At 36.4% G+C, this 19,649-nt stretch overlaps 1 pseudogene; it reads right to left on the bottom strand.

Moving 5' to 3' along the window:
- LOC129905006 (protein SEEDLING PLASTID DEVELOPMENT 1-like) overlaps window positions 1-19,649 on the bottom strand; it is a 46,800-nt pseudogene that overhangs the window by 9,607 nt on the left and 17,544 nt on the right.

The following is a 19,649-nucleotide window of genomic DNA, read 5'->3' as shown; positions in this document are numbered from 1 at the left end:
TTTGGAAAAAGGGGGGACGGAGTGTTACAGTATCAAGGTAGATTATGTATTCCAAGTGTTGATAGCATCCAAGAAACAATTATGGCAGAGGCCCATAGCTCGAGTTATTTCATCCATCCAGGTTCTACAAAGATGTACCACGACTTAAGAGAAATATATTAGTGGAGTGGAATGAAGTGGGATATAACAGAGTTTGTGTTCAAGTGCCCAAACTGCCAACAAGTCAAATTTGAGCACCCAAGGCCTTGTGGGGTGGCTTAGAACATTGAGAATCCAAAATGGAAGTGGGAGGTGATAAATATGGACTTCATTATAGGCTTCATTATAGGTTTACCATGATCCCGTATGCAACATGACTCGATTTGGGTAATTGTGGACAAGATGACCAAATTAACTCATTTCTTATCGGTTAAAACTATGAATACAGTAGAGAACTATGATCGATTGTACCTTCGAGAAATTTTTAGACTTTGTGGGGTCCCATTTTCTATCATTTTGGATAGGGGAGCTCAATTCACTGCTTAATTCTAGAAGTTATTCTAGAAAGGTTTGGGTTCGAAAGTGAATCTTAGTACCGCTTTCCATCCTCAGACAGATGGTCAGGCAGAGCATACTATTCAGACCCTTGAAGATATGTTTAGAGCTTGTGTTATTGACTTCAAAGGTAATTGGGATTACCATTTTTCACTTATTGAGTTTGCTTATAATAATAGCTTTCATTTGATCATTCAAATGGCTCCATATGAGTCTTTTTATAGGAGGGACTTTGAGTTTGAGGTAAATGATTGAGTGTACCTAAAAGTTTCACCCATGAAGGGAGTTATGAGATTTGGGAGGATAGGAAAGTTGAGTCCCCGATACATTGATCCTTACCATAGTATAAGGCGATTTAGACACGTTGCCTATGAGTTAGAGCTTCCGCCAGAGGTAGATGTCGTTCATCCAGTGTTCCATATTTCTATGCTTAAGAAATTCTTGGGAGATCCTTCACTCATTGTTCCTACAGAAAACATTAGAGGGAAAGATAGTTTATCCTATGAGGAGATTCCTATCCAAATTCTTGATCGACAGGTTCGTAAATTGAGGACCAAAGAGGTTGCTTTAGTTAAAGTTCTATAGAGAAATCAATTTGTTGAGGAAGCTACATGGGAAGCCGAGGAGGATATGAAATCCAAGTAACCACACTTATTTGTATCTCCTAGTATTGATGTTGAATGTACTATTCCTACTCTTATCTTTCAATTAACCCCTTCCTGAGTTGAGGAATTGACTGAGTTAACTTTGGATTAGAATTTTTTGAGTTCTTATGATTTATTCGTGCCTTGGGTAAATCCTTAGCTTGGTCATCATTTGAGGACGAATGATCCCAAGGGGAGATATTGTAACACCCCAAAAATTTCTATGCTAAGAACCGAACTAATCTTTGTATGTGTATAGGCCCGAATACAATTAATTTTAATTGTAATATAATTGTTATAACTGATTCTTTAGTTCTTGAAGTGAGTTTAATGTGAATTAGGGTCACAATAGTCCCCTAGCACAAAGTTGAGTTGATAGCTTTCTTACTGATTGAGTTTCAATATAAGATTTTACTTGGGTCAACTTCAAATGCTCATATCTCTTAGAATATCATGAGTTAGGTGGACCATGACCTATCAAATTAAAGTCTTTGAGTCTTCTTTCCAACTCCATCAAGTTTACATCAATCTGAGTTTGGAGTAAAAGTTATGACCATTTTATCAGGGATGCTAAAAGTTGTCAGTGGCCGATGGAAAAAATGACGACCGTCACACCTGTGATGGTCCGTCAGCCTTGGCCGTCACGCTTAGCCAAAATATTCAATTTTTGGGACAATTATGATGATCTGGGTGATGGCCTGTCACCCAAGCGGCGTTCCGTCACCCAGATGATAGCATAACAGTGATTTTGGCCAATTTTTAGTTTTTAAGGGGGTATTTTAGTCCTAAACCCTTTGGAGAGTTATATAAATGGTCTTAAACACTAAGAAAAAATCATACTTTTCATCATTTAACCCTCTCATTCACTCCAAAAATTTATTCTCTCAAGAACTTCAAGAAAACAAACCTTCCCCAAGGTTCATCCCTCATCCAAGGTAAGATTTGACCATGGAATTCCATAATTTCTTCATCTTAACACCAATTAATATCTTCTACCCATGGATCTATAGGTTTTCAAGGAGATCCACCTCTAACGTTCAAGAAATTGATTTTGTCATCTCTTCCTCCAAAGATTTCATCTTTCTCAAGAATTAGGAGCGTATAAGGTATGTAAGGCTAACCTAAAATATGGATTGAGTTCTTCCATATGGACCATAGATGTGTTTGATAGAAATTGTGAAAAACTCGAACCTTCCATGAATGTTTTCTTGAATTTTTCTAAACTCTAGAATATTTTTACATACTATTAATTGATTGATGATATTCATGACTTGAATTCTTGAACAATTACTTTTCATATTTTATTTCATAAACTATAGCTATATATTCACTGTAAATGATTATGTATATGTATTGATTGAAATGAAAAGCATGAACTAGCATAACTATGAATGTGAATGGCATAAAATAGGGACAAAACCTAGGTGGAGCTAGAAAATCCTTTGGTCTCCATAAATTGAACCTAAATAATTGAACATAACAGATTATTGTCATAAAAGTATATCTAACTACTCTTGATAAATGTAATTGGGATTGATTGGATAGTCTGATTGGTTGAGAGGTTTGATTGTGATAGAATTTATAAATTGATAAGGGTCCAAATGAGACTTGTTGAAATGAACATATTTAACTGATTGGATAGTGATTTATGAGCATTGAGTCTTGGTAGAAGTATTCAGCACCGATTTGGATAAGAATATAGTTACAACTAAAATCCCATGAACTACGTAGCTAGCGTAGGATGGAGGGTTAAACCTCTTAAGTACCAAAACGATGGATTTTAGTTAATTGTGGATCCAATGATAGTGATTCATCCCTTACCCTAGAAAAGTATTGGACGGGTGTGCAACGACACCACTTCATTGTACATCATCGGCTTATAGGTGATGGTTTTCCGATAGAGAAACTCCCAATTAGTATATGATCTTGCATGATAGGATTGTTTGATAGAAATTGTAGATGGTTAAGTCGATTTGAAAAACACTTGCTAAATTCTAAAATCTTGCATATCCTTTGAGTTAATTGATGAGATTGAAGTAAGAGTTGTTGACTGTTTCTCCTTCCTGCCATTTTACATACTCGTACATTCCATGTATTGATGCCTTATGGCCTGCATTATTTTATCATGCAGATACAGGTGCTAGAGATCATCAACAGGTACTCCATTGAAGATCTACATCTTTCCTTAGATTGGTGAGACCTCCTTGCTTTTTCAGAGGGATCATATTTATTTCATCTTTACTTTGAGTATCCTCTTTTGGGTAGCCATGGACTTGTCATTGGCACCTTCTAAATAGTGATAAAGGCTTCATAGACGGATGGTGATGATGTTGAGTTATTTGTTTGGTTTACAAACTATCCTTTAAAGTGAGATTGGTTTTAAAGTACATTATGCTTATTTGAATTATTGAATTGTCTTTTAAATTCGTATTAAATTTTCCGCTGAGAGCATGAATGATTGAATGAATGTGTGATTGGACCAATTGGTTCACTTTGGGACTAGCAATGTTCTTCGAGTGTTGGCCACGCCTATGTTACCCTCTCGGGGCATGACAACAACATTTTTGAACAACTATGCCTGAGAATGAATTGTAATACAACTCCAAATAAGCCATTGCTTTATTCCTAACTCAATATCCACAAAGGACTTTAAGGGCCCCAATAGGCTGATACCATACATCATGCTACCCTAAAACACTGAGAATTTGAAAAAAAAACACCAATTTTTAGTTTACCATTTGTATTTATAGTTAATTGATTTAGAGTATGTTTAATAGATTTGAATGATACACTATGCAAGGTGTGGTGAATAAACATCAGAAACAAAGATATTGCACTCTGATAGAGGCAACTGGTGTTGAAACCAATAATCTACTTTCTTATTCAAGTAGTAGAGGTAACCTATTCTCAGTGTAGTCAGATTCATTTGATTCAGCATTGGGCTTGAATAATACTTTATCAACTTCGCTCTCATCATCAATTTCTCCACTATTGTAACCATCTTCATCAGATGCACTGTTGAAAGGGAGAATTCGAAGTCTTATATCTATTCATGTTCCAATTCCCTCTGACATTAGCTTGTACTTTCTAACAAGATCCTTCTGAAGAAGTAAAATATTTGTTGGACTACAGAGTAGCTCAACAGGTTCCCCTTTTGGAAATACCACTCGCTCCATGGCTATTCTAGCCTCCTGCGAAAAGTAGATGCACAAAATCCACTCAAAGCTTTTAAAGTAACTACATCAATGATATTATTTGGTGATATATCAAGAAACACAGATAACTAACTAGGATACATTAGAACTATCAATAGTACATTATGTTAATGCAACGATAGATGCACACATATAAAAATAAGCTAATTTTGGGCTTCGATTGCCATAAAATACTCAGACGATGTAGGTGACACACAGTAAATCTTAGGAATTGACTTGTGGATCATGGTGATGGGCCATATGGAACTTTGTTTAAGGGGAAGATTGTTCAATGTGAACGAAGTTCCACATTTGGGAACCTATATATAAGGTGAATGATCTCTTAATGGCATGAGGCCTTTTGAGAAAAAACTGTGTGGGCTTTGCAAAAGCGTACAATATCACACCATGTTATCTTTGGGCTGATTTATCCCAACAAAAACAAATGAGGCCTAAATCATAGACCATTTTTGGGTAACAAACCTCTCCCACATTGGATGGAGAAGAAGAAATGTGTCACGCTCTGAGAGGGTACCCTAGGCATGGACGGCACTCAAAAGCCATTGCTGGCTCCCAAGTAAACCACTTGGCCTGATCACACATTCATTGATTCAACAAAAGACAGTTTAAGAGAAAAAAATCTTAGTGGGCTAACTCAATCATCAATATCCATCATTCAAATCAAAAACATAGTTTGAAAGAAAACTAATCAAGAGTTAAAGACATCAAAATAAATCCATCACTATCTAGTCTATGAATCCTCTATCTCTACTACCTAACTGGTGCCAATGACAAGTTCATGTCTACCTAAAAAAACTACTCATAAGCAATGGAAATAATGAATATGATCCCTTCGAAGACAAGGAGGTCTCCCACTATCACGAAAGAAATAGATCTTCAACGAAGCTCCCATTGATGATCTCTAACATCTGTCCCTATATCATAAAATGACGCAAGCCCAAATAAATGTCAGTATGTGGGATATATGAGTATGTAATAAGGGAGAATGAAATAACAATACATCAAAGGTACTCAAGATAGAATGAAACTCACCTAACTTAGTATGATATGCATGTATAAAATATAACAATGCTTTAAGAAGGACTCAGTAATATGCAACTTGCTCAAAACATGTCATATCATTTCATGCACAATTTGAAAGTCTCTCTTAACCGATAATAATCCCACCACCTATAAGTGGGTGATGTACAACAAACCAATGTTGTTGCCATATCCTATATTTTCAGGATGATGAAATAGGGAAATATTCGACTTTAATGGTCCAATCCTCTCTTATGCTGGCTATGTAGTTATTGAGTTTTATTTTCTCTAAATTTTGTGCTCGATACTACTCTCAAAACTCAAAATGCTCATGCAACTTAAACAAATTAATTCAATCAAAACTTTCGACTAGTCTCATTGGATTCCCAACAAAAGTCAATCTCATGTCAATCATTATGATCTTTCAAATTAACTCAATCAAATCCACTCATTGAGATTAAATACTCGACTCTTTTAAATCTCTTTAAAACATGCAATTTCAACTCAAAATCATGCATAGCAAAATCACGATCAAAATGGTTAAAATTCTTAAAGATTCTTTCAATTCAACTCGGGCTCAACTCATGCTCAAATCATCAAGTTCTTTCAGAAATGTATTTTTAAAAATCAATCACAAATCATTAAAACTTTGTCTTAAAATCATCATTTATGCTCAAGATATCCATGTTCAAAATAATGAAAAAATCAACTTATGTGAAAACTCAAACTATTGTACAATCAATGCTCAAAATCAAATATAATCTTCAATTAGGGTTCATGTGAATGAAGACATGAAAATGCATCCAAATCAAATACTCAACCCATGAGAAACATCAATACGTATTTTAAATATGTACAAGATACCCAAAAGATAATAGATAACTCAATAATTCAATTCAAGGAACTCAAAAACTCCAACTCAACTCAACTTAAATAAATAAAGATGAAGGGGCATGTGAACAAACTCGGTCCAACGCTGTGTTAGCCTTATATACATGAATCTTAGGAGTTATTAGATAAAAGTGTTAGGTTTGGAACCTTGTAGCTTGAAGTTGAGAAACCAATCTATGAATTTGTGAAAGAGATCTTGAACTTGGAGTCTTTAGATCTCCCAATATTGGAGAAATCCCTTTCTTGAAGTTCTTGATCTTTGGGAGAAGGAGAATTTGAGATTTTGAGTGTATCTCTACGTATAAGCATATTATTAGGTTGAAAGATTGAGAAAAATCACCGTTTAATAAATCTCGTCGATAATTTTGGCGAGCTGGGGGTCTCCTCGCTGAACCATTCGGCGAGTCACCAAAGGGTGTTTGAGCTCGCCTAAAATAATAGTTTATGGAGAATTTCAAATCCATTTGGCGAGTCACCAAATAGGAAGGTGAGATCGCCGAATTGTCCTATCTGGACATGCTGCAGTAAAATAATCATAATTTTTTACTCCAAACTCTAAAAACTGCAATCTTAATGGCGTTGAAAAGAAGACTCAAAGAAATTTAATTTGATATGCATGGGTCACCCAATTTTTTATATTCTAGGAGATATGGTCATTTAAAGTTGACCCTTATATGAACTCATTCAAAAACTTAGCCGATAGAAATTATTTAGATTTGGATTGGTTTTAGGGATCCCTTATGACCCTAAATCACATCTAATATCTTTCAAATATTTAAAATTTATCGTAACTCATATATAAAATTACAAGTCATTCAATTCGAATCTACACACATATGAAGAATAGTTCGAGTCTTGGCAAAAAAAATTTGGGGTGTTACAAAATGTACCAATATATAAGAGCTCACCCAACTCCATTAGTATGAAGCCTTTTGGGAAGTTCCCAAAAATAAATTCGTTAAGGCTTGGCCCAAAGCGCACATTATCACACTAATGTGGAGTTTGGGTGGCGGTATACACAGTCCCAACATGTGGTATCAGAGCTGCAACCACAGAGTATACTCAGACAGAACTTTGGCTCTGATACCAATTGTTAGCAAAAATGTGAAAATATAAAGAACAAGGAAGGAAACCAATATTTAATGTGGTTCAGATCAAAATGATCCTATGTCCACACTTGCAATGGATGTCCGAGTGTTGATATATATCATGACTGATACGAAAATAGATTGAGTAGAGAACAACTGCCTTTATTTTGCATATTAGCAATTACGCTATCAATTCTCTACTCTTCTAATATATTTTGCAAATGACTTAGAATATGAAACGGTAAGAGAGAGATGTGATGAAAGGTCTATTTCAAATAAATCAAGAGCTACCTATTTATAGGAATAAAGTATTGCTCTTAATGTCATCCATGATATCACATTGTGTCAAGATGTCAAAGTTTACCAAACTTTTACCTAATTTTCACCTACAAAGTTGCTACATTAATTTATCTAGAATCTTATCAATTTTAACAACCATTAACTGTTACTTCAAGACATGAAATTCATCATCTAAACTATTAAAACAATAATATTATGGGCACGTGTGAAAGAATCTTTGGTCAACTAAGACTAGCGGTAAGTGTTAGGCGAGTCTCAAGAAGTGTAATTCATACTCAATAAATGTAATCTCATCCACAAGAATAAATGTAATCTCATCCACAATAACTTTAAATCACATCCAATCATCAATTTTACATTTTGATATGCATAGGAATAGTTAATGAACCCTGCGGTTCTATAATTTGATTGTTAAGAGGATAAAAGTTAGTTAAAAATTTAGAATATTCAACTAATATTTTTTTTATTGTGATTCAATAGTGTAATAAATCAAGCATTTGCAATATTTGTGATTTTTATTGGCATAAACAAAGGGTGAACGTGACGTAATCTATAAATTGTTTTATATGTTGTTCTCTTTTTAAAATAAAGAAAAAAATCACTTATACCATTCTTTAGGATCATTTAGTTTAAAATCCAGATATTCGAGAATTATAATTGTGGAATAATAACTAGGGTTATAAATTATAACTTAGGATCAATTCACCTCCTTATTGGGATAAACATACTTAGCTAATATTTCCAATGAAAATATAAAATGAAATACATTGAAAAATTAAGGGGAAAAAAGAAGAAATTAACATATTTAATTTACTCACGAGCCAATGTGGAGTGCAATACACACAAATTTGACATGTTAGCATTAGGAGCCCATGAGATGTATATATGTCAAGTAAAAGTGTCTATCTAGTCACCAGATAAGTTTAAGTGTCTAATTTACAAATTGTGCCATGTTTGAGGGACTAAAAAAATAACAACAACAACAACCCAGTGAAATTCCACAACGTGGGATCTAGAGAGGGTAAAGTGTATGCAGACCCGACTCCTATCAAGGTAGTATGACTGTTTTCGAAAGACCCTCAGCTCAGTAAAATTATAAAAAGAAGTCAGATAAGGATAATAAGTTCCAAGCGATATGGCAAAGCAAATAACGAAAGCAACTCAGATAAAATAGAGAAATCAAAGTACATAAAGTAATAGATAATAACAGAAATTAGACCACAAGGAATTATAGTGAGCTAATACGCCTACTAAAAAGGAAGAATAATGAGACTATGAACTAGCCTTCTACCCTAATGTGGGTCCTTTGCACCCTCCTATCTAAGGTCATGTCCTCGGTAAGTTATAACTGCACCATGTCTTATCTAATCACCTCTCCCCAATATTTCTTCGGCCTACCCCTACCTCTTCTAAAACCATCTATGACTAACCTCTCACACCTCCACACTGGGGCATCTGTGTCTCTCCTCTTCACGTGCCTAAACCATCTTAGTCGCATTTCCTGCATCTTGTGTTTCACTGAGGACACTCCTACATTGTCTCGAATAGCCTTATTTCTAATCCTGTCACTCCTGGTATGCCCACACATCCATCTCAACATTTTCATTTCAGCAACTTTCATCTTTTAAATGTGAGATACCTTAACTGGCCAACACTCCGCCCCATATAACATAGCCGGTCTAACCACTTGGTAGAACTTTTCCTTAAGTTATGGTGGCACCTTCTTGTCACATAGTACACTGGAAGAGAGCCTCCATTTTATCCACCCTGCCCTAATACTATATGTGACATCATCGTCAATTTCCTCGCTGCCTTGCATAATAAACCCAAGGTACTTGAAACTAGTTTTCTTTAGGATGTCTTGGTCACCAAGCCTAACTTCCGTGCCAACTTCCTGAGGTGTCTTACTGAACTTGCACTCTAAGTACTCTATCTTGGTCCTACTCAGCTTAAACCCTTTAGACTCCAAGGTCTGTCTCTAATCCTCCAACTTAGCATTGACTCCACTACGAGTCTCATCGATCAAGACTATGCCGTCCACGAAAAGCATACACCATGAAACCTCACCTTAAATTTGTCGTGTCAATCCATCTATCACTAAGGCAAATAAAAATGGACTAAAAGCTGATCCTTGATGCAACCCCATCACAACTAGGAAGTACTCTAAGTCACCTCCGACTGTCCTTACCCTAGTTTTGGCACCATCATACATATCCTTGATCACCCTAATATATGCCACAGGTACACCTTTAGCCTCCAAACATTTCCATAGTATCTCTCGTGGAACTTTATCATAGGCCTTTTCTAGGTCAATGAATACAATATGCAAGTCCCTCTTCCTCTCCCTATACTACTCCACCAGTCTCCTCATAAGATGGATGGATTTTGTAGTTGAGCGTCTCGGTATAAATCTGAACTAGTTCTCTAAAATAGACACGCCTCTCCTTACCCTCATCTCCACCACTCTTTCCTACACTTTCATAGTAGGGCTTAGAAGCTTAATACCTATATAATTGTTGCAACTCTGGATATCCTCTTTATTTTTGTATAGAGGGATCATTATGCTCGACCTCTATTCTTCGGGCAATATTGTCGTCTTAAAGATAACATTAAATAACCTAGTCAGCCACTCCAAACCTACCGAGGTCATGCTCTTCCAAAATTTCACAGGAACCTCATCAGGTCCGGTCGCTCTTCCCCATTGCATCCTACGAACAACACCCTTAACCTCCTCGACCGTAATAATCCTGTAACAACCAATATCATGACGCCTCGCTGTATATTCCAAATCTCCCAACATAATCTCTCTTTCCCCTTCTTCATTCAAGAGTTTATGGAAGTAGGACTGTCATCTCTGTTTAATGAAAGTCTCATCTACCAATACTTTTCCATGTTTGTCCTTAATATACTTTACTTGATCCACATCGTGTTCCCTTCTCTCCTACGCCCTAGCTAGCCTGAATAATTTCCTATCCCTGCCTTTCTCTTCTAGTTCAACATAAAGGCATTCAAAAGCTACCGTTTTTGCCGTCAAAACTGCTGACTTCGCCTCCTTCCTTGCTATCTTATAAAGTTACCCATTTGTCCACTTCTCCACCTCATCCTTGCTTTCTATCAACTTCGCATATGCCATCTTCTTTGCTTCCACCTTCCCTTGCACTTTTCCATTCCACCACCAGTCCCCTCGATGCCGACTACGACTACCTATCGAGATTCCCAACACTTCCCTTACTACAACCCTAATACAACTAGCTGTCCTATCCCACATACTATTCACATTCCCGCTACTATCCCAGTCCCCCATATCCTTCAATTTCTCTCCTATATACAGGGCACTAGCCTTGGTCAAACTCCCCCATCTAATCCTAGGTCGGTCATCCCCGACCCTCCTCTTCCTCTTTATCTTGATCCCTAAATCCATCACCAAGAGGTTATATCGGGTTGTAAGGTTATCGATCGAAATGACCTTACAGTCTTTGTACAGACCTTTATCATCCTTTCTAAGGAGTAAATAATCTATTTGATTCTTAGTCACCGAACTATGAAAGGTTACCAACTTGTCCTCCTTCTTTGGGAAACTCAAATTGGCTATCACCAACCCAAAATCTCTTGCGAAATCCAAAATTTAAACTCCTCCTCCATTTCTGTCCTCGAAACCAAAGCCTCCATGCACATCATCATACCCTCCCAAAATAAACCCAACGTGCCCATTGAAATCCCCTCCTATGAAAATCTTCTCAGTAGGTGGTATGCCTCCCACTAACTCATCCAAATCCTCCCAAAAGCGCCTCTTATCCTTGTCGCTTAAGCCCGCTTGTAGTGCATAAGCACTAATAATGTTCAATGTGATCCCTTCAACGACCACCTTAATCGACATCATCCTATCAGTGACTCTCCTAACCCCCATCACCTGATCCCTTAAATCACTGTCTACTAAAATGCCTACCCCATTCCTATACTTCGATCTACCAGAGAACCAAAGCTTATACTCGTCTACCTCCTTAGCTTTAGAGACTACCCATTTGGTCTCTTGGACATAAGTTATATTAATCTTCCTCTTCTTTAGAATGAGGGACTATCTAGATATTTAAACTAAATTATTTATATGGTCAACTTTAAACATGCTCATAAGCAAGTAAAGGATACTATATAAATACGCTTGAAGGGGTAATTGAATTCTACGTTAGAGCTTCAATTAAAAAATCTATCAAAAGCGTTAAGTGTTTCTCTAACAAATTCAACCTTTTACATAACAAATTAGTTTCTTATATCTCCTTATTGTTATGTCATATCTGAAGAAAAAAAATTCCAAACTCATGTTGAAGAAACAGATTATCCAATGGAAGCTCCTTTTTATGGGTATGGAAGAAGAAGTTTGTGTGTTACTGGTAGATCATGACAAAGAATTTATTACTGATCAGATGATTGATTTTCTAGAATTTTATGAATATAGAGGTGACATCCCTAGAACTTATAATCTTTGTTTCTTTGATATAAAAAAAAATAATGTGTGATTTCCTTTTTATTATATAGAGATTTAATTGATATGATGTTGTTCTTCTCATTTGTGATTTTAAAATTGTCTCTTTTTAAATTTCATTTATCTTGTAAATCTTGAATTTCTCTTTTCATTGTTATTGTAACACTATTTCTATGCTTGTTTATGTTGTTTTACAAGCTAATAAACAAGTTTTGTGTGGTTACAAAGAACCTAATCACACACTCGATTAGCTTTCTCCATAAAGATGTATATGATTTTCATAGGGGATAGATAGTTTTATGTCAATTTATGTGTTGTTCTAACTTTATTAGATTCCCCCCCCCATAAGAGACATGGTTTTATGTTAATTCTAATTATTTAATCAACTTACATATGTGTTTTACTCTTATTACATGTTTGACTCAACTTATTTTAAGCAGCTTATAAAGTGAAAGTAGCTTATAAGCCCAAAAAAAATAAGTTGGGGTAGCCCAACTCTACCCCAACTTATTTTTTTTGGCTTATAAGCTCTTTTAGATAAATAAAGTCAAACAGACCCAATTATTTTTTTGGTCTTATTTTAAGCACAAAATAGCTTTAAGTTAGCCAACCAAATACTCAAAAAGCTGAAAACAGCTTATCAACAACTTATTAGCCAATCCAAACGGGGATCTTAGTCTTTTTTTAGAAAAAGAATGTTCTTTGTCATTAGGCCTAGACTGACATGGAGTTGGAGGAGACAATTAAGAAGGAGTTTCCATTGGATTATCTATTCCTTCAATAATTTGAGAATTTTTTCTTCATACATAACAATAAAGAGATATAAGAAGCTAATTTGTTATATAAAAGGCTGAAATTGTCAGAGAAACACTTAACTCTTTTCATAGATTTTTTAATTGAAGCTCTAATGTAGATATCACTTACCCCTTAAAGTTTATTTATAAACTATCCTTTACGGGCTTATGAGCATGTTTAAAGTTGACCATATAAATAATTTAGTCTAAATACCCGGAGAGTCCCTCAAACTTGGCACAATTTGTAAATTAGACATTTAAACTTATCTAGTGACCAGTTAGACACCATTACTTGACATATATGCATTTCATGAGCAGCTAATGCTGACATGTCAAATTTGTGAAATTAGTCGAGGTGTGCGAAATCTGGCCTGAACACCATGGTCATAAATAAAAAAGCATCTCAGACACTCAATTAGCTTTTTCCATAAAGATGTTTATAAGTTTTCAAAGTGGATCAATAGTTTTATGTTCATTTCTGCGTCCTTCCAACTTTATCGGAATTTTCCCATAAGGGACAGTTTTATGTTGATTTTAATTATTTATCATATTTTCCCCATAAGGGACATAGTTTTATGTTAATTTTAAATACAACTAGATCCACTATGGTGGCAATTATTCTTTTCCTTTGTTGATTTGTTCTTTTTCTTTCTCTATTTTGTTTCTTCTGTTATTTAGTTGAGTTAACAAATATCAGTTCAATTTCGATGAAAGAAATAATTATCCTGGACTAAACATTAGATGTAGACTCTACCCTCAAGCCTCATACCCATTAAGAACCACATCCAGAAGTGTTATAATTTAGTTTTTTAAAGTTTAACAGTAATAAAGTTCTAGTAACTCGAGCGCAAATAGTAATGGTGACACTCTATATCCTGAAAGAAAAAAATAAAGGCTTTTGCATCCGTTAGTTGATTTTATTGGACGAATATTAACAAGTTGATGTGTTTTTTTTCAATCTATTGGCTTTTAAGCTTGTCTGATTTGCAAAGGAGAATTCCTATGCAAAATTAACAAAGTACGATGGAGCGCCCTATGACCTTAATTTCAATGCTCACACTCCTTCAGTATTCTGCATTAGATTCTAACTAGTAGGCTAATATATATGTCGAATGCTCCACCTTCAGATGAGACCTTAGGCAACAAGCCACTTCACACAACATTTGAAACATTAGTCTGAAATGAAATTTTTGTCTCTTTTTCATTGTAAATAGCTGATGCCCTAGTCCAAAATGAATAAAGAAGAAAGGACATCACGCACACTAAGCTCCCCCTATGCACAAACTGGGAAAGGCTGGGACCACATTGGGTCTCATATAGGCTGCATTACCTTGCATTTATGCAAGAGGTTGTTTTCACGGTTTGAATATGTGACCTCATGGTCATAAGGCGGCAACTTCTATTCTTAGACTGAAATGAAAACACAATATTTGTAACCTGAGACTTGGTGAATCCTAAGTTGAAGTCCACTTTATGTTTTGTTTTATTGCAAACATCAGATGTCTTTACACAGCATCACAAAAGAATACCTTTTTCACATAAATAGGAATGCCGTGAGATCTTGCAGTTGCTTGAATCCGAGAATTTTTCTTATGCTTGGACTACAGAGCAAGTAGAACATCTGCTTCACTGATATTATCAGTTAACTCAATAGCATCGTCAATGTTTAGCTGTTTTATCCCTTGCATCACACTTGCCTCTAAGATCTACAATACGTACTCAAATATGCAACAACTTCCACAAGAAACCAAGGGCTACATCAAGCTGGACAAGATAGGGATGGCAAGCTTCAGAAGAAAAAGATTAAAAAGGATCAAACAACCTCCTTGAACTATTTTTATCTTCAATGTTCTAACTTACTCTTCAAATTGGATATCAATATGACTAGTGATAACCACTTTGAAGGTTCTACAGTTAGGACCATTGTAAAGGGGAGAGTCTCCCCTGCATCTTACCTACCTAGGATTAGAGTAGCCTTTTTCTTTTTCTTTCCTTTCCTTCTAATTTTTGACTGTGCAGGAACTTGTACACATGCAACATATCAATCAACAGTTGGAGGGCCAGCTATGTGTGCTGCATATTACAGCAGTGGCAGGATGGAGCACTTCACCATTTGGAGCTTGCAGCTTGTGGAATTCCTCCATACAACCAGAACTTACATCAAGGGGCTGGTGCTGGAGTGCCAGCAACTGAGCTTGGAATTCCAACAAATTGCAGCATACAAGGAGAAACTACAGCACAGTTTTTGCTATGCAGAATTTTTCTTGTTCTTTTACTTGTGCAGGTACAATACACAACTGCAACCTCCAAGAACAAGTTCTTCAGCATACAACAAATCATTAGAACATAAAGCAACATCAAGACATACCTGCAACAGATGGACTACAGCTGCAGCAACAGCCATCAAAATTCCAGCACAGGCCACAGCTGCAGCCCCCAACAAAAGCATCATGCAACATCAAATTGACTCCAAACTAGGCAGGAATACAGAAAATACAGTAGTTGCAAAGCCCAAGAAGTTTCAGCTCAAACGGAAATTTGGAGACGTTAGTCGAGCGACCTTGAAAAGGTTAGCCGAATTAAGTCTCCAAATGGAACACTTCACTACTTGGAGCTTCCAGCTTGTCCAAAAGGCCTCCAAATGTTGCAAGAACACAGAAAATACAGTATTTGCAAAGCCCAAGAAGTTTTACCTCAAACGGATAATTGGAGACGTTAGTCGAGTGACTTTGAAAAAGTTAGCCGACTTAACTCTCCAAATGAAGCAATTCACTACTTGGAGCTTCCAGCTTGTCCAAAAGGCCTCCAAATGTTGCCAGACCATAGAAAATACTGTAATTACAAATCCCAAGAAGTTTCATCCCAAACGGATAATTGGAGACGTTAGTCGAGCGACCTTGAAAAAGTTAGCCGACTTAAGTCTTCAAATGGAGCAATTCACTACTTGGAGATTCCAGCTTGTCCAAAAGGCTTCCAAATGTTGCAAGAACACAGAAAATATAGTAACTACAAGGCTCAAGAAGTTCCACCTCAAATGGATAATTGGAAACGTTAGTCGAGCGACCTTGAACAAGTTAACCGACGTAATCATAATGAGGAGGTTGGTGTCTATTTTTTTTTGGTCTTGTTGGCTTGTCTCTATGCATTTGCAGGTATCTGGAGATACATTAAAGCATGTTACAGTTGGGGACATGTTTACAAGCCACAACACACAAAAACTCCAACAACATGCAGCATACAAGGACAAACTACAAGTCCACAATGGACCTGCAGAACCACAGCACAGTGTTTGCTGTGCAGAAGTATTGGAGGTATTTTTCTTCTTGTTCTTTTACTTGTGCAGGTACAATACACAACTACAATCCCAAAGAACAAGTACTTCAGCATACAACCACTCACTAGAACATAAAGCAACATCAAGACAGACCTGCAACAGATGGGCTACAGCTGCAGCAACAGCAGTGGCAAAAGGGTTGTTTTTCTTTGCAGATGCAGGGATTACAAAGTGCATGGTTACACTTGTAGATGCAGCCAACAGATACCATGATACAACACCTGCAACAGCCTTCCTGGATTCTGTGCAGGCACACAAGAACCCTCCAATATCCAAGGCTGTTGGAACATCAGAAGCTGCAAAATTCTCATTTCATCCTCCTTAGCTGATAATCATGATTGCGATGCTGTTGCATACTTCCCTTGGACTTACTTGGTACGACAAGATGAAAAAGGGCAAAGATGAAAAGAGCTTCTTCACCCCATGCAAGATAGAAGGTTCATATACTTGTTCTTCTTCAATTTAGCTATGTATGGTACGTAGCATAGTTTAATAGGACTAGTATAGGTTACTTTCTTGTCTTTTCATGGAAGGGGAGAGTCTCCCTCATTTATGCTTTCTTAGTCGACTTGTATCGGGAGGAGTCCTCTCATAGGTTTACTGCTTTCTAGTTATAGATAGCTCCTTTTGCTACGGGGATGAGTTAGCCGACCTTAATAGGTTAGCCGACTTATGAACCAATATAGGATCGGAGGTAAGGTTTATGTCCCCCTCCTTGTATTTTTCTGTTTTATTTTATGTTAAGGCTTGGGGGTGATGCTCAACCCCTGACTGTGCATGAGAGGTGGGAGCCTCGTGTAGGGTCTGTTCCCTCAAAAAAAAAAATATGAGTTCCACGTAGATGTTTTCATATAGAAGTTGATGGAAGGTTTATCATGTTTTCTCCTCTCTTCTTTTTTTTCCCTTCACAAGAATCTCTTATTCTATGCCTTAGTTTCCCTAATAGTAGTTAAAAACCTTAAAGCACTAAAAGGAATAGAGAGTGGATTAACCCAAATGCTTCATCAAAAGGATATAAAGTTTGAGGAGGAGGCTCTGTAATTGTAAACGGTGTCTTTGAAAATTACTTTAATGAGGAAAATCTTAATGAGCTAAAGCAAAGAAGAATCTCCTCTTTTCCACCTATACAAGGAGTGACAAGACTCAAGTTGAAGTTCTTTTTTTATCCAGGAAATACTTTAAAACAAAAATATTTGTCGTGCTTGAATCTGAATAGTCAGCCAAAAGAAAAAAATCATTCCTGCTTGATATTTCTACTCTTCATTTTTGGAGCACCAAGCACTTTCCACAAAGGAGGGACCTTAACAGGAGAAAAGGCAAAGGAGGGGACAACTAAGGATACTGGAGAAGCATCAAATTAGGCTTATTAGATCCACAATTAAAAGATACTAAGCTTTGCAGCAAGTTAAATAACAATATTAAAATTGATAAGATCCTAGATAGTCTTAATGTAGCAACTTGGTAGGTGAAAGTAAGGTAAAATTTTGGTAAACTTTGACATCTTGACAAAATATGATGTTATAGATTACATCAAGAGCAAGAATTTATTCCTATAAATAGGTAGCTCTTGATTCATTTGAAACACATCTCAAAAATATTTCTCTCTTGTCTTCTCATATTCTAAGGCATTTGCAAAATACATTAGAAGAGTAGAGAATTGATAGAGCAATTCTCTTAGTTGTATTTGAGATTTCTCCCCTTTCTTTGTTAATATAAATGCAGTTATTCTCTGGTGGACGTAGGATTATTCTAATCCAAACCACATTAAATATTGTTGTTCTTCCTTGTTCTTTATATTTTCACATTTCCGCTAACAATTGGTATCACAGCCAAGGTTCTGTTTGAGTATGCTTTGTGGTTGTAGCATAGTCTGAATTTCCACATTAGAAAAGAATTACTTTGGTTTTCTGTATTTCTAAATACTTTGTAGTAGAAGAGGAAGAACAAGTAAAAATGAGTTCCATGAAGTTTGAAATTGATAGATTTAGTGGGCGCAACAATTTCAATAGATGGAAAATCTTGATGATGGTGTTACTCTAGAGGGAAGTTTCTATACACGCTATTGTTGGAATGTACCCCGATAACATATCAGTTTCTGACAAGGAAAATATTGAAGGATATGCATTGAGTGTAATCCAACTATCCCTTACACCTAACGTGCTCAGTGAAGTGAGTACAAGTATTGGGGAGACGACCAAACAGTTATGAGATCGGCTGGAAGGGCTTTACCAGGACCGGTCAGTTATAATAAGGATGTTGTTACAACGACATCTTCACACATTTAAGATGGAGTTAGATACTTTATTGCAAGACCATCTAGATGCATTCAATAACCTTATGATGGACTTACAGATTGTCAAAATTAAGAAGGATGAGGAGACGCTTGCATGTACTTTGCTATTTTCATTGACTTCAAGATATAGTAATATTGAGAATTCAGTGATGTATAGAAAGGAGCCTATCACTCTTGAGAAAGTGAGGCAAACACTTAACTCTTGTGATGTGCGGAGGCATTTTGAAGGAGAAAAAGATGATGAATCTAGTGGGCTCTTTGTAAGAGGTCATACTAGCCAATAGGGAAGGAGCAAATCAAAGCACAGATCAAAATCTCGTATGAACAAAAAGAATGCAGTGTGTTGGGGCTGTCACAATAAGGGACACTTTAAACAAGATTGTCCTATGTCAAAGTCCAAAGAAAAGGCGAGTGCATCCATTGTTGAGCAGGTACATAATTCTGATGATGAATATGTACTAACAACATCATGCAATAGTGGAGTCTATAACAACAAATGGTGTTAGACTTTGGTTGTAATCTGTATATGACATTTCGAAGATATTGGTACAGCAGCTATGAGAAAAGTGGAGGAACTATAGTAATAGGTGATAATGCAACTTATAAAATAGTTGGCATTGGTTCAATTTGGGTTGCTGCCATGATGGAATCGTGAGGACTATTATAGAAGTCCGTCATGTTCCTGATCTGAAGAAGAATTTGATATCCCTGGGTACTCTATATAATCAAGGCTACAAGTACATAAATGAGGGAGGTACAATGAAGGTGGCTAAAGGTTCTTTAGTCATACTGAAGGCCAAGAAGGAGGATGGCCTTTACACACTAGCAGGACGCACCATTATTGACAAGGCAACAGTTATCTGATGATAACAAGGCAAGATTATGGAACATGAGATAAGGCCATATGAGCGCACGAGGACCGGAGATGTAGAGCAAATGCAACCTTTTGAATAGTGAAAAGATCAGCACACTTGAATTTTATGAGCATTGTGTCTTAGGGAAGCAGAAGAAGGTCAGTTTTAGCACTGGCAAACACAAGACGGGAGGAGTGCTAGA

This window comes from Solanum dulcamara, chromosome 10 (genome assembly GCF_947179165.1).
Source record: "Solanum dulcamara chromosome 10, daSolDulc1.2, whole genome shotgun sequence".
Taxonomy (NCBI): Eukaryota; Viridiplantae; Streptophyta; class Magnoliopsida; order Solanales; family Solanaceae; genus Solanum; species Solanum dulcamara.
This window is presented reverse-complemented; position numbering and strand designations above follow the sequence as displayed.